Raw genomic sequence first — 17,325 nt, 5'->3', positions numbered from 1 at the left:
CCAGATACTACAGTTCCTTAAACATATGATATCAGATACGATTTGGGATTAGGTTGATCTGACATCCTAGACTTATGTCTACCCTTGTAGTGCTAAATGTCAAGTCCCCTTCGCCCTCCAGTTACACGTCAGACTTACGTCAAGCTGCTGCGCGCGCATCTCTGCCATATATTTCTGCTGACATTGCAGGATTCTCCTATGGATCCACCTACTTGTGACCTCATGACAAGTGACGTTTCTAGTACACGCCTTCATGCACGCCTATTGTAACGCCTTTTTTATGACGTTTCCATGTTTTATCTCTTCTTTTCCAGCTGTTACGCCTACTACATGCTCATACATTGTAATGCATTGACTATATATATGTACTTCTGTAAACAATATGTTGTCTGTCTGCCCCTTCCTGAACCTGTGTGGTGATGGAATGGTTATGCCACCTTGGCTCGAGCCAATACACCCAATTCCTTTAACAGGAATAAAACCCTTTTGAGTTAACCTCAATATCCCGGATTTTGCCTCTTATTTCTCTGAGTTATTCTTATTGATTATTGATTACAAATTAAGTATAGGTAATTGATTTTACCACACTACTTTAAAAAAAAATACATTAGCCCTGTGTGCGTCATCGCCTTTAAAACAAATTCGTTTTAGCCACACAGCAAAACATCCTTACTGCTGTACAGTGTGGCTACAAAACAGTGCCAAAGCCAATAGTTCTCCTGGGAGAGACTTATTGGCTTTGCCAATGCCTATTTAAAGGCCTATCTTCTCTAAGCAATATCCAAGTATTAGGGTTCTTTCCATATCTAGGATCAGGTGTACCCGGAGGTTTTGCGCAGGGGTGTAGCTTAGTGGGGGGTGGGGGTTGTTTGGGGTGTGGCATCCACTCCCCGCCAAATAAATGCATTCTTGGCTTGGCAATGAGGTCTGGGGGCCCAGAGTCGGGTCATCTGTGTCAGTTTTAATCATCGTGCACCAAGAATAAAGACAAAGTAATGGCCTTTGATGTTAAACAGGAGTGAGAGACCGGGGCATACATCTCTATGGCATTTGGTGGCCGAATTGTAAAATGTGAAACCAGATAACCAGGAATCAATACCAGCTTCCCTGCTTCTCCAAATGTTGTGTTCCTGGGCAAACATTTTATTTTGCAGAGACTCCTTTCCATTACGATCACACAAGAGCACTATTATATACATGAGTTCAGGATGTGCGCTGTACAAGAACTTCTTGCATGTGATTTAATAGACTGTAATATTGCTGCTTCTATAATCAAAATATAGGCCATGTTTAGGGTTTGTTTACATGACTATTGACTTACCTCCCAGATCACTAATGGCAGAGTTGTTTGGGGGCGAGCCATTAATGTTTCTAAGTTCAGGTTTAACAACTATCACTCAAATAAATGTTTGTTTATGTAGTGATATAATCTGATAAACGAAGGTGAAATGCTTCAGCATGTTAAAGAAAGACCTTTTTTAAACGTTATAGGGTGTGTCTCATATTTTTAAATTATGTATGTTGCAAGATATACATAGCAAATGTTTTTATGCATTGGCTCGTGGATGGACTCAAGCCAGACCATTGGCTCAGCTCGTCGTATTAATTTGCTGGAGCAACCACCTCTATTTGCAGCTAGGGCTTTTTACCTAGGGCTGTCAGCAACTTTAACAAATAATTTGTAAAAGGCAAGAATTAAAACATGGACCACTGCCTACTTGCATTAATTTGGCAACTCTACCATCAAAACTTCTCCTTGCAGAGAGGAAGAAGAGTGTGTGCAAGGAAAATATATTTAAAATAAGTAATCCCACAGAGGGAATCACTTATTTTTGTGAATGTTGTATTGTATGTTACCGTAGTCATGAGTAGAAAGAACTATGGGGCTCAACTGGGACGGGCACCCCCTAAATGCATATGTGTCTTTGTAGTTGGGTCTGGGAGCCATGAGTCCGTTTTGCAATGTCCGTGTATGTGTTGGTTTTTCTTGTTCTAATTTTGCTAGGAGCTTTTAACTTGTTCATTTTTCTGAGCTTAAACCGAAATGGATGTAGTGACTGGTTTACCAAAATAATAATAAATCTGCATCAATAGAGGTACTCTTTGAATGGTTGCAAATTTGCTACTTTTTTTGAATTCACAAATATTGGAAGTAGTAGGCTTGGAAAGTTGTGGCAGTTAAGGTTTCCAGACATACTACTGGTAATCAGACACCCAAAAGGTGATGGCATAAATGCTTGCAAATGGTCTAGCCAGTGGTAAATTGCTTGGGGTAGCATTCCAACCTATTGCCCTCTGCCAATTGTGCCGCTAGATAGAGGTCCACTGAATGCAAACCATTCTGGCCCTGTTTCTCATGGAAATAGTAAATCCCAAATCTTGTTCATCTCACCCCTCTACCCTGCCATCCCCTCCTACTTTAGATAGGAAATCTGAAAATCTGACATCCCCGTGCCCTTCTCCCCCCTCCCGAATTTCCCTGGCGACGCTATAGTCCTTGGTTCTGGCTTGGTTCTTTGGGGAATAAGATAAACAAATATCTATATTATGCAGGGCCAGTTTTAGGGCGATGCTCCAGCTGCACGTGGCCCGGACCTAGGGAGAAGCACTGTGTTCAGCAATAACATTTGGTTTTATAAGCACCTGCTGTTTCCCTGCATGTCAAGCAGTTTTCGGGCAACAGTATAACATTTCAAGATTCGAAGGTGATTCATGTTTCTGGTGGAGTGAGGGCAGTCTTGTGGCAGCTCGGATGCATCATAAAGTAGAGCAGGGGGTTAGTATACCTGCTGCAAAGAATGCATACTTGCCAAACAGTAATCCTCATTGTTTTGTGTAACATTTCCTATAGACTGATTCACACACGTACAAAACATTGCCTCAATGCAACTTGTGTGTGACGTACTGGTCTCACACACCGGTGTAGTCTGAGTAGCGCTATAAAGCAAAAGCTATTCCTGTGAGATAGTGGCTTTGGAATGACGAGGGGACTGTTGAAAGTTAGTAGCGAGGGAATCTGTGGAGAAGGCGGCAACTAGGAGGAAGGGTGCCGAAAAAGATTGTGCACAAGGCCCCTCTAAAGCCGGCCCTGATTCTACGCACAGACCTGTGTGTGCGCGCCCATATTCGTATCTAAAGCTACGCAGTCACGTGCTCCAATGCACAGAGAACTGGGAAATATCTAGCTGCGCAATTTATTTATTTATTTATTTATTTCGACTTATATAGCGCATTATCACCCCGGGGTCTCTAAGCGCTTTGTCGGGTACATACCAGAATTCATACAGCCAATCACCAAATTACAACACACCCCATGCTTGCTGTAAAAGCACTGTTTTTAATTTTCTACGAAAAGGCAAAACATTGGATTCTTTGCGCAGTTCGATTGGTAAGCTATTCCAGACTGCTGGAAAGACATTAGAGAAAGCACGACCACCCAGGGGGGACAATCTAAAGCGCGGTTGTGTTAAAAGGGTGGCTTCCGATGAGCGCAACACCCTACCAGGCCTGTAAGGGGCCAAGCGAGCTTTCATATAGCTTGGCGCCTTTCCATACAGAGCTTTATGCGTAATGCAAAGCCTGTTAAACATTACCCTCTGTTTGACTGGCAGCCAATGAATTTCGCGCAAGAGAGGGGAGGCATGCGTTCTCCTCTGTTTTTTAAAAATCAATCTTGCAGCGTCATTCATGACGATTTTCAGTCTATTCAGATGTTTTTGAGGGAGCCCTGCATATAGCGAGTGGCCATAGTCCGTCCTGGCTAGGATCATGGCAGATACAGCGCGCCTCAAGGTAGAAAAGGACAAAAGCAAGGAGATTTTCCTTAGTTGTCGAAGGAAGCCCAAGCAGGTGCCCACTGTTAGATCTGGGGGTCTCTAGTTGGCAGAGGTAATTACCTTAGTCCAAGTAGGGACCCTTGCTTCTAGTCAGGGTGAAGGAATACACACAGTAGATAACCTCCGCTCTCCCTCTAGGTAGCTTGGCGCGAGCAGGCAGGCTTATCCCCAAGGCAATGTGTATAATATTTGCACTCAACACAACAATAATCCCCAATCCACCACAAACTGAGACCATACAGGTAAGTATATTTTATAAAAATATATATAACTTTTATCTGGTTGCAGCAATGAAAATAAAGCAGTTGCACAGTAATCACTTCAGTATAGCAATGATGCACTTAATCTTAATTGGTGTTTCTAAATTTCAGGAAGTTCTTGAAACAAATGTCTCTAGTCTCTTTTAATCGGCAAAAAGATATGCCAATGATTGTGTGATCAAAAACGCTCTCAAAATGAGCCAAGAACCATGCCAATGTTTTCTGAAAGAAACGCTCTTCAAAATGAGCCAAGAATCATGCCAATGTTTTATAACGCAAACGGGACCCGGCCCCTAGCGTCAGGGACCCTTCGCGCTTCTAGCGCGTCTCACCGCAATGTTGTTGGGAGGGGGGATTCCCTTCCAGGCACACCTCGCAGCGAGCGCTCACTAGCGCTCCTGCCCGGCAGGTCTCAGGACGCTCCTCCGCCCGCCCTCGGTTCTCCAGGGAGCAGCGGGGAGCAGAGACGGCAGGCCGGGGGCTGGAGCACTCTTTCAGGTCCCTCGGCGAGGTCAGGTCAGTCTTCCCCGGGCCCGGCGGTGATCGCGGTGAATTCTCGGCTCCTCCAGTCGAGCGGGCCAATCCAGACGCGGCAGAACGGGCGAGCCTCCAAAGCACCCGGGAGTCAGCCTATGGCAGTGCGGCTCCCGGGTCAAGCCTGCGATGACGCTCCTCGCCCTAGCCAATCACCACACGGCAACAGTGGTGACGCTGCGCCGCACGGGCCAATCCCGTCGCGGCGTTTGGTGAGGGGGCTCGGCTCTCTCGTCCAATCGGAGAGCAGCGGGCTCGTTTTTCGGTCGCGTTGGTACCAGCAAGGTACGGGGCCCTTCGTCGGGGGTTTACTGACCCCGGGTCGCGGTGGTGAAGCTGCGCACAGGTTGTTTTAGTGTGCTCTGCTCGGTGAAGGCTCACAAACCTTCAGTCTGCACATAACACGTGTCGATGAACACGGCGACCTCACAGCATGGCACAGCAGCCGGTTGGGCAGGCAATGCACAGCGCAGCACCTTCCAGCCAAACAGAGGGCCGATGATCAGGCAAACAGCAGGGCTTCACGATCTCTTCAGCCCACAGCAGCTTCAGGGGACACAGCAGATTCTTGTGGTCCTTGGGCAACCTTTATGTTCCTGGGTTGCAGACAGGGAGCCAGCTCTTCTCAGGCCCTTGGAGATTCAAGTTGTAGACACAGCACACAGCAAAGTCTCTTTAGTTCAAGCAGGCAGGGTCACAGCACACAGCAAAGTCCCTTTCTTCTCCTCTCCTTCAGTTGGACAGCAGGATAGGTCAGCCCTTAAAGCACACAGCAAGGCAATCTTCCATCAGCTCCTTCAGCAGTCCTTCTTCTGGCAGAGGTTCCTCTTGATTGTAGAATCTGATTTCCTGTAGTCAGGGGTCCTTCTCTTATACCCCAAAAAGGCTTTGAAGTCCTTTGAAGTCTTTTGAAGTCTTTGTGCAAAGGGGGCCCTGAGCCCGGTCCAAACCAGTTCTGGGGTTCTGGGGTGTTTCTGGTTTCCTTCTTCCTCCCTGTCCCAGGGACAGAGGTGACAGTCGCCCAGCAGGAGGTGGAGCCAGCTTTGTGGTTAGGCAGGCACAGCCCTTCACTATCAGGTGCTATCTCCTCCCACTTCTCTGGCAGCAGATGCTGCCTTTCATCCACGGGGCTGGCTCAGATAACCCCCTGGGGCTCTGCAGACCCTGTCATCCTCAACCCAGACAGTCAATCCACAAACAGTCCCAGGCACACAGAAAGGTTTAGACAAGAGAACAGCCACTTTCTAAAAGTGCCATTCTCAAACACAGAATTTAAAAACAACCCTTACTAAAAGATGTGTTATTAAATTCTGAGTTCAGGGATATCTCTCACTTATGTCCCATCTTGTTCCTATGGGAAGATAGACTGGGATCCAATGGGACCAGCCTCCCCCATGTTACTCTATGGAGCAAGATAGCCTTACAGCAGTGAGCACACAAAATGGCTGCTGCTCACTACCAGAGCATGTTACCTGCACTAGTACATGCTCTACCTTATCCATGCACTGCACCCTGCCCAGGGGGGTACCTTGAGCCTTCCATAGGGGGGACTGGTGTGCACAGACAGGGAAGGGTTAGGCCCAGCCAGTGGGGACACTGGCCAGGCGGACATGGCAGTCCACTGACTGCACACAGGCCCTGCGCTGGCAGGCCTGAGACATCATTTTAGGGCTACTCATGTGGGTGGCGCAAACTGCGCTGCAGGCCCACTAGTAGCATCTGTCATCACCAGCCCTGGCACACACAGTGTACTTTACTAGGGACTTCATGGTGACACAAATATGCCAATCAGGTATACCCAATCAATATGACAATTTACAGAGGGAGCACTTACCCTCTGACACTGATCAGCAGTGGCAGAGGGTCCAAAGCATCTAAACCAGCAAAAACGAAATCCAGCACAGCATCAAAAATACATGAGTCAGAGGCAAAAAGATGGGGGAAAAACCACGCCAAGGATGTCAGGTCTAACACCCACCACTGCAGAAACTTGCTTCTGCATTGTCAAATTACCATCCACATGGATGCCCAGGCTTTTTACTGCTGATGCAGGTTCTGGGGGCGCCCCTAGTTCTCTTGGCCAGAACAGATCATTCCAAGGGTTGCCAGCGATGGTATTTGGCAACACCTCAGTCTTGTCTGGGTTAATTTTCAGGGAATTCACAGACATCCAATTAGCTGTATTAGCCTATTGTGCTGGAAAAAACAAAACCATTACAGAAAAATAAGTTTCCTTCTAAGTCAACGTGGACATTTTCCCAAGTGAAATGGCATAGCATTCCTTTCACAAAGAAACTATTAGCAGATAACTATGGGACACAGATGTCTAATATATCATCTGCTACATTTATATACCTAAAGTCCTGTGTAAACGCACCATAGCGTTTCAGGGGTTAATGCAGCAATGTTATTTTACGGCAGTAACGGCAAGTCTGTTTAGCCACTTTTCTGAATTGAGTACACACACTGGCAGCTCAAATAGCGCAACGCAGCACTTGCCACCTGTATATGACGCACTTGAGGCGTAGTGGGCAGGGGGGGTTCGCTTGTAAGTGCGCCCCTGACATCTTTGCAGAAACTATGGCCAGCTAGGAACAAATGCCTGTGAAACACACTGAGAGGCCCCCCCCCGCGTCTAGGGGAGGGGGGGCCTTTAGTGGCATTCCATGCGAGAGGAAGCGGCTAGAGAGAGGCTGGGCCAGTGCCCAGGGGAGTGGTCAGCAGGAAATTGTAGTGTGCGCTCTAGTTTATGCACGTCACGCAGACGTGACGTGCGGCGGCCATGTTGGCGGTGGATGCGCGCGCACTTCATTGCGCGCCGAGAACTGAATGAGAACGGCAGCGCCGGCCGGCGCTCCTCGAGCTATCAGTAATAAGTTGCAATAAAGCATATTTGATGTACAAACCTGCAGTCAGAGATTCATTAGGTAAACAACATTACAGTGGCGACGAGGTCGGGAGGTGCCCAGCTAGACGACACCAGAAAAAAACGGACCCTCCACGTGGGCAACAACAGGGAAGGCGGTCATCCGGCCCACCCAGACCTGGGCACAGAGCTACCCAGCACAGCCCAGCCAACTCGACAGCCCAGAAGGACTCGGCAGGACACACCCAAGGTACGGCGAGCTCGAGGAGCGTGGCAGAGCCACAGCTACCCACAGAGGCGGCGAAGAGGTCAGAGAGGTGGGCACAGATACCCCACAGCGGCCAGGATAAGCGCGTAATATTCCCGATAAACAACGTCAGGGAGGAACAGCGCTGGCTACTAAAGAGGAGGAGGTGGGGACTAGCACAGAGTCCCCAGGTGGAGACGAGCACAGAAATAAAGGACAGCACTCCAGGTAGTCCCACCGGCAAAGACGTCAAGGCAACAGCGACCAGGGAGGTGAAAATTAGTACACCGGCAGGATATGCAATCGCACCTGTGCAATTCCTACCGAAACCTGGAGACCCACTGATGAAGTGGGAGGACTGGAAAGCATATATAGATAATTTCATAGGGGTCCTGGAGGATGAGAACGAAGACAAATTCACTCCACAAAGGAAGAAACGCATACTGTTACTGAACTTGGGACCGGAAGGACTCAGAATTTACAAGAGCCTGGTGCCCAAGCAGAGAGATAGTACCGATGTTGACGTGTATGCCCATGCAGTTGAAGATCTGGACGAACGTTATCGCCCTACAATCTGTGTGTCGGTGGACAGATTCAATTTCCAGCAGAGGAAACAACGAGCAGGAGAATCCATAGAAGAATACGTAGCGGCCTTGAGAAAGCTGGTGGCCATGTGCAAATACGCACTGTGGGAGGACAAATTCATCAAGGATCAGATAGTAATGCACACTACGAGCACGAACGTACAGGACAAGTTATGGGCAAGCGGCGACACCACACTCAAAGACGTTTTGGTCATCGTCAAAAGGGCGGAACTCGCACGGAGGTGCGCCGATGCGACCAAGAAAGACGTAGCGACCCCAACCATGGTGAACAGGATACAAGAGGAAGATCACCGCAGAGACCAGAGGGGCAAGAATCCAGTATCCAAAGGAACCAACAAATGGCAAGGGAATTCAGGTCTGCAAGGGAAGCAGACAAGCAACGACACCAAGAAAACGTGCTATAGGTGCGGAAGTTGGTCCCATGAAGCACATGATAGAAGATGTCCGGCGTTCCGGGCCAAGTGCCTACACTGCGGTATCATAGGCCACTATGAGAAGGTGTGCCGGAAGAAGCTATCCAAAGGTGTGGTGAAATGTGTTGACCAAGGTGAAGAAGATCGGGAGGAGGTCGCAGAGGAAGATGTGGTCACCGTCCTATGCATATACGACCAGGTATTGTGCGTGGAAGGGAAGAGGTCAACCAAACCCGTTCTGGAAATGTCAATGGGCGGGATTACCATCAGTGTTGTGGCGGACACAGGATCTCCTCACACCATTGTGCAACGGGCAGTGTGGAATGAAGCGTTCAGACCGAAGTTGGGCCCAGAGTTGGAGAAACTAGACATTCGACCGGTCACATACAATGGCGATCGCATTCCGATGGTAGGGTTCCGACGCCTGATGTTCGAATTTAGGGGCCAATCAGCATGGTGCAAGCTGTACATTGCAGGGAGGGGACCCTCCGTCTTGGGATGGCTAGACCAGGGCGACCTAGGAATTAAGTTGGATCCAGGAGGGAAGGAGCAAATATTACTCACAGAACCGGAGGAGTGGCCTGATTTGAACAAATGGAAGGAGAACTACCCAAAGGTGTTCGGAGGCACGGTGGGAAGGATGGAGAAATTCCAACACAAGATCGTACTCAAGGAAGGAGCCACCCCTGTAGCCCACAAAGTAAGGAACGTACCCATAGCGGTAAGAGAGGCAGTCCAGACGGAACTCCAAGAATTGGAAAAGAAGGGTATAATCGAACCGATCACCTGCGCCGAATGGCTAGTGCCCTTAGTGGTGGTAATGAAGCCCAATGGGAAGGTCAGGCTCTGTGTGGACTTGAGAGAACTGAACATGAACATTGTCGTGGAGAAATTTCCCCTCCCTAGGATTGATGAGATGTTGGCAAAGACCAGAGGAATTAGGTGGTACTCCACTATCGACCTAACCTCAGCCTACCACCAGATAGCACTACACCCGGACAGCAAAAGCCTCACATCCTTCATCACCCCGTTCGGGTGTTACCAGTTCTGCCGCATGCCGTTTGGGCTGGCCTCGGCGGCCGCAGTCTATCAGAAAATGATGCACCAACTGTTCAGAGACTGCAAGGGCGTCCAGTATTTCCAGGACGACATTCTGGTGATGGGACACGACAAACTGGACCACGATCAGAAGCTCGGAAGAGTGCTACAGAGGTTGGAGAACAAAGGCCTCACAGCAGAGTGGACCAAGTGCCGATTGGGCCTGCAATCGGTAACGTATCTAGGCCACGAAATCGGAGTGCAGGGCATCACACCTAAGGCGGAAAATGTAAAAGCCATCGCAGAAGCACCGCCCCCCAAGAACAAGGAAGAGGTCAGGTCGTTCTTGGGGATGGCGGAGTACTACAGCAAGTTTGTGGTACACTTTGCTTCGAAGACCCACCACCTGAGGTTGCTGACCAGGGAGATCACAGCGTTCCAGTGGACACCGGAAGCTCAAACCGAGTTCAAAACTATCAAGAAGGACGTCACGGGAGCCGTGAAGCTCAAAGGATACGACCCACAGGGCGCCACAGTGCTCACGACCGATGCCAGTGACAAGGGCCTGGGTGCTGTGCTCATGCAAGACCGAGGAAGAGGAGAAATGGAGACTATCAGCTTTGCATCCAGGGCATTGACGGATACCGAGAGCAAATACAGCATGATTGAGAAGGAGATGCTGGCGGTGGTATGGGCCATGACGAGATTCCGGCAATTCCTTTGGGGTACCCGATTTCTACTCAAGACAGATCACAAGCCGTTGGTAAAAGTGCTAACATCGAGTGGACATGCCAGTGCCACACCCAGGATATCCAAAATGACTCTAAAGTTACTCGAGTTCAGGTATGATGTGGAGTACATCCCCGGGAATCGGAACCGAGTAGCTGACTACCTGAGTAGAGCAGCCGCCATGGAGCCAGGGGAGGAAGACCCTGCAGGCAGAGGGGAGTTGGTAGCTCTCGTAGAAGACCAGGAGAAACTAATCAGCCAACAGGAATGGACAGAGGCATACGAGGAGGACACCGATATGAAGGAAGTGAAGATGCACATTGTACAAGGATGGCCAGACAAAAGGAATGTGAGTGTGAGCATGAAGCCATACTACGAAGTGAGGGAAGAACTGTCGCTAGGAGACAAGGGGGTGTTCATTTACAGAGGAGACAAGGTGATCCCCCCAAGGAACCTCATTACCAAGCTCGTGGACCTGCTACATGAGGGCCACTTAGGCATAGGAAAACTCAAAGCAAGAGCAAAACAAACCTACTGGTGGCCAGGCATGGACATAAGGGCGGAAAGGCATGTCAGGGAGTGTCCACAATGCCAAGGAGCGGAAAAGACCCTAAAACCCCTGCGGCCAGCATTAGGAAAGTTCGACCCCCCCTCAAAATCGTGGGAAGAGCTATCCATAGACATTTTGGGACCCGTCCTAGATGACCAGGGCACGCAGAAGTATGTGTGTGTTCTAATGGATCAATACTCCAAGTGGCCGGAGTTGAGGGTGGACGAGTCCATGGACACTGAGAACATCTTGAAATTTCTGTCAGAGACCTTCACAAGGGAAGGAATCCCCAAGTCCATTCTGAGCGATAATGGCCCCCAGTTCACGTTGGAAAAGTGGAGCAAATTTATGCAAAGGAACGGCATCAACATCAAACACACGGCGATCTACCATCCAGCCGGTAACGGCTTAGTGGAGCGGTTTAATAGGGTAGTGATGGGAGCCATACAAGCCGCCATCTCCAACAACAAGGACTGGGAGAAAGCACTAGAGAATATGGTGTGGGCCTACAGAATAACCCCCACTGGCACGGGGTACAGCCCGTTCCAGATATTGAGAGGGCGAGAACCCTTCACACACGATAACAGGATTTGGAAGGAGAAGGTCATCACCAGCGAGTGGTCCCCCGCAGTGGTACAGGCCAACTTAGAAAGAGCACAAACAATCTACACCAACCATTACAACAAACGAAGGAATGTGAAAGGAACAGGTTTGGAGAAGGGAGAGTGGGTAAGAGTAAAGCTAGCCACTCTACAGAAGAAAGGAGACAGTAAATATAGCAAACCCATGCAAGTTAAAGAAGTGTATGACCGTGCGGCCCTGCTGAGCGACGGAAACGTGTGGTCTCAGGACCGCATGGCCCGGTGCAACAAGGTATTGAACTGGGAGTAAGCAGGAACGGAATGGGAAGACATGGACGATTTGAATAGGGAAGGGGGACAATGCGTAAGTGAACAGCGTGGGGGAGCAAGTGCCGGGATGGCACAAGAAGGCGAAGGAGTGAGCGAGAGTCAAGGAGCTGAGATGGACAGGCCGAGGAGAAGCATGAATGATGGTGGGGTGGCGAGTGAAGAAACAGAAGGAACTGAAATGCAGAACCAAGGGGCTCCGGGGAACCCCATCAGGGTTACAAGGAGCGGAAGGCAGGTGGTAAGGCCCTCCAGATTTCGAGACTTTGAATTGGACAATGATTTGTAAGTGACTTCTTAAAGTTCAGTAAAAGGGGGAGATATGTAGTGTGCGCTCTAGTTTATGCACGTCACACAGACGTGACGTGCGGCGGCCATGTTGGCGGCGGATGCGCGCGCACTTCATTGCGCGCCGAGAACTGAATGAGAACGGCAGCGCCAGCCGGCGCTCCTCGAGCTATCAGTAATAAGTTGCAATAAAGCATATTTGATGTACAAACCTGCAGTCAGAGATTCATTAGGTAAACAACATTACAGAAATATGAGGAGGTAGGGTTGGCAAGCTTGTAGTGCGTCACTTAGGTGCGCAGGCAGCCTCCCCCGGGGAAAGGAATAAGACCCCTGTGCACTTTTTGTCCTCTTGCCTCAGGCGCCACGGGTCGCAGTTAGAAGCGAGTTGCTGGTCGTCTCGCTGTTACCCAGGTGAGGGGGCCTCACGGTGTAGTCTAAATTCATTTGGCTTGTAGTATAAACGATGCTGAGGTTTTCATGCACTTATTTGGGACACCGAGTGTTTTATTATGGTCCTGCCCGGGCGGGTTGCTGTCGATTGTTTGCTGCTGCGAGGGGGGCGCTGCTTCCTCCGCAGGTTCCCAGGTTCGATCCCGGGTTTCAGCTGAAGGTTTTATTTATTTATTTATTTATTTGTTTTCCTGACTAAAAAGCGTTAGAAACTGGAATAAAATGTCATAGCACTTGTTAGGGGTGAATGTGGTGCAAGATTTATTTATTTAGTTATTTATTTGTGCATTTTACACAGCGCGGACTTTACCCGAAGGTGTCAGAGCGCTTCACAATAGGAACAGAACTGATTTATTAGAACAATACAAGTGAACAAAATACAAAAGCAAACGTTACATTAAATGAATCAGTCAGGAATAAACTCTAGTCTCATTCGTGGGGGATGACTACTAACCTAAGCCGATCATTTAACTCTTTCATGGCCATGCTGCCGGTTTCATACACAACTTTCAGATGGCTGCGTTTGCAATGAGATCATCAGAACAGACAACCAAAGAAGTCTCCTTTAAATATTATGGGTGGAGGCTTGGATTGTGTTAAATCAAATGAAATCTAGCACCTGGAAGGCTTATCAAAGCCGCATAACTTTCGCCTACCTTAAAGAACGTGGATAGGAGGGAAGTGACATGTGAGGTGGTAGTTGATTGCTGAAACTGGAATCAGGGCGGAAAGCTTGAGCACGGGTTGATTTTCAGTCTGTTTTAATCGGGACAGTCGCCTCTTGAGAACGGAAAACCTGGATATTCACCGTAGCCAGGACAAGCAGGCAGGAACTTCTTTTGTAATCCGCATTGATATGGAATGGCCATTAATGCATCACCTAGTTGTGCAAGTTTGGGGTACCAGCACTAATTTGTGGGAACAGGACTGATTTTCATACTGTCCTTGGCTCAGATTAGGTGAGAGAAAGGCGCCCCGTGCAGGTATAGATCTATAGCAGTTGCACAATTAAGGGTGCCATTCAGCAATCGGAAATGGTCTTTTGTTTAATGTTCAGGAACTTTTTGATGGAATAAAAGTCTAAGAAACACTTGAGACCAGACAGGCATGCATCGTCTGTGACCATTTTAAAGTGCTTTGGGGGTCAGTTCTTATAAGCTCCTATTGCCATTGATAAAAGAATAACAAAGCACGTTTTGGCTGCTGTTGACTGATGCTAATAGTTAATTTACACCCTCTGGGCCCATAAAATTGAGGGCTAAAGAACACAGGTACAATCCTAACAGAAGAAATCCAATCAAGGGCTTGTAATTAAAAACTGTCAAATGCTCGTTTACGTGCTGCACCCTAAATTGATGCAATTTTCCCTTTTCCAAAGGTTTAAGAGTGATGTCTATTTTAAGGAATAGGTCAATGGCTAAGGGGTAGTGCAAACGGCGGGTGATTGCTGTATGGGACCGTGCTCGGGCGGGCGTTTCTCAGCCTTCGGGTCGAGTGTGCCTGCTAATGTAACCCTTTCTCTAAGAAAGTGAAGAGGTGAAATTTAAAGGAAAAGCAGGCAGAGTCGTCAGGGTTCCGTTTGCCAGCCTGGGGACCTGGTTTTACTAGATGGAAATAAATTGATGTACTTTCCCATGGACACTGGTTTATAAATGAATGTACATTTAAAGAATGTGCCAACCGCCGAGGTGAAGGGCAGGTTGGTTGTTAAATGCGGCATTTGAACATGAAGGGGTCGCAATTTCCAATAACTAATGCCAGTAAACTAATTGTAGTATTCATGTAATGCAAAACACGACATAGGCATCCTGCGCTTCCTAAATATATGTCCCCTAGAGTCACTCGGAATAGTGGTTTTCTTTAGAGATGTGGGGATATTGAGACATCATGATGGAGGTTTTGCATTTCAAGGTACCGGGTGGGGGAGCGCGCTCGTGTTGTGGCGCCTCTGTGATTGATGACGGTGGTTGTGCGGGAGGGAGCCGCCGCGCTGGCCGGGCGTTTGTTTGGATGGTAGCTGCTGCTCTGCCGTGTCCTCTTGGCACAAGGCCAAGTAAAGCGCAGTCATGTTTGCAGGTCAGTTTCAGCTTACCGTTGTTCATCAATAGACAGAATGGACATGCAGGGGCGCGAAGAAAGGGTAAGAACCCAACACGCCTCGTTAGCCGGTACACGTTTTTTTTTTTAGAAGACGTGAGAAGTATTCGGGGCGTCTTTGTGGAGGCTCGGGAAGCCGTCTCAGCGGGGCTGATGCACTGGACGGGGCCGAGGGCACATTTAAAGGGGCAAATAGCAATTGCTACCACAAAAGGCCTGACTGTATTCAGGATCTCTCCTTGTTAAAAGTTTAAGAACGTGTTTACACAGGCGGCAGTAGGAGGCCTTTCACAGTTCTTCTTTGCGGTGAAGTGCATGCGTCTCTTCTTTTCATACTGTGGGTGGCGTTGCTCTGGGGTATTGCCAGCTATATCAGTCATTTAAAAAACAGCAGTAGTGCTGGAAGAAACATGTTTGAAACTGCATTTGTTCCTGATTATTTAGGACTACCGGTTAGTGATTGTGGCTTGATCTTTAAAGGGCTATCGGCAGGAAAGATGTGTAATTGCTGCCATAACATTTGCTTCCATAACCGGAGTGTAGGCATTCCTTAAGGGAATGTCCATAGCATCTCAAAACAATTCAGGCTAATCTGCTCATTCATGCCAGATCTGCAGCAAATAGCTCCTGGTTTACAGGGGGCCATCTGTGGTAGGAGTTAAAGGTTGCCAGTTTATTGAAGTCGATATGATGGCTGATGTTCATTAATGAAGAGTCTGAGAATCTGCTTCACTGTGGTTGGGGCTAAAATCTGACTTTTACTCCAAAGGTGAGGTTTATATCCTGCCGTTTTTCAGGTTACATTTCAAGATTGGTTCACAAGGGGTGATTTGGTTGCAGTTATTAGAACACGAGATACAATTCCGAAAGCATTGTGTAGCAGACTATGGTTTGGGGATGCATAGAGATGCACACATCTGCAGGTTTGTTGGTGCAATAAGTGTAAGTGGCCACGGATTGGAATTTTCATTGCATTGTAATTAGTCACCTAGGGTGTGGAGGTAGCCAGGGGCTGGTGCCACAGGGGCATTTTCATTGTTTGGTGTGCGTCATTAAGGGAGTTAGCAAATGACTAGATCATCTCAGTTTAAAAACTCATCCCAACAACGGATGGAAATATTTTGGTGACATATTCCCTGGGATTCATTTGCAACCTATTCTCAGGCAATGTGAGGAATTGTGCCAGTAAGTCCTTACGGAGGACTGAGGGTGTGCAACACAAGGTGCATGGGGTGAGCCTTTGGAAGGTACTTCATTGTAAAGCTCATCTCAGTGAAATGTGGATATTCATTGGGTCTTGCTTAAATGCCAAACACTTCTATGCAGTGTATTTGGCCTGGTTATGAACCAGGACACCAGTACGCACTACTCAATTCAATTTAAACGTTAGTACATTTGTTTAATTTTCACAGAAGATCAACATAAATCATCATTACATTCATATTCATGTTTCATTTGTTACAAAGCAAATTCTTTGTCAACATATAAAATGCTATCTTTATGCATAATCCATACAGTTCAATATCAATACATTTCATCTACACCCAATGCATTTCGGGGCGCGAGCCCCTTCGTCAGGGGTCTGTATGTAAAGAAAAGAAAAGAAAGGAATCTTATTACTATTGATGCACTAATGTATAGGGAAATAGATCTCTGTGCTGTGTATATTTCTTACCGCAGGTAGAGCAGAATAAGATGTAGGTTGCAATAACCCGATTGGATATTGAAATAGCCTAGACGAAAAAGGGGAGTAGAATCTAAGTTTGGACACATGCGGTTGATTAGGTAGGTATATTATACAAAAGTCCTCTATAAAGAATGTCGTGTTACCTGTGTGCTTGACTGTATAAGGTCTGTAAATAGAAATGAAGAGAGGGGAGGGGGTTCGAGGGGAAGGGGGTGGGGGTGGAGGAAGAGGTTTATTTTGTTATTACTCAAGAAACATAAGCTAATCTAGCTTTGTGTTGCAATACATAATATCGGTGCTCACCTTATTTATGTTGACTTTAAATCAGGAGCCTATACAGAAATGCAAAAGTTTTCGTCAGTTGTGCAAAAAGCTAATATGTCTTTAATTGTGGCTCCATAACTTTAATATTGTAGTTTACCTGTGAGTCCTGCATGGTGGGCATCGGACTCAGCAAGTGCTCAAAGTGTGGGTAAACCTGCCGAAAAAACAATATCTCTTAGAACGCTGGCCAGCGTGTGGTGAGTTTAATAAAAAAACGATGCGAATAGTTATGAGCAGTCCTTACCGGAGCAGAATGCTCTGCAGACCCGTCGCGGCGTTTTTCCGAGTGTCAGGGTACAACCGCTTAGTCCTTCTTTAATGTAATGATCGCTATCTGTGTAGCTATCGAAAACGGACTCCCGCTTAATTCAAATTATGCTGAGTTGTTACTATCGCGGATATTAACTATTAGCGTCATGATAAATGTGTCGCGGAATTAGTGTATTATTTTAACACCGAATTTATGAAAAGTCGACTATTTGTGGGAATG

The sequence above is a fragment of the Lissotriton vulgaris genome, chromosome 7 (assembly GCF_964263255.1).
Source record: "Lissotriton vulgaris chromosome 7, aLisVul1.2, whole genome shotgun sequence".
NCBI lineage: Eukaryota > Metazoa > Chordata > Amphibia > Caudata > Salamandridae > Lissotriton > Lissotriton vulgaris.
Note: the sequence above shows the minus strand (reverse complement) of the source record.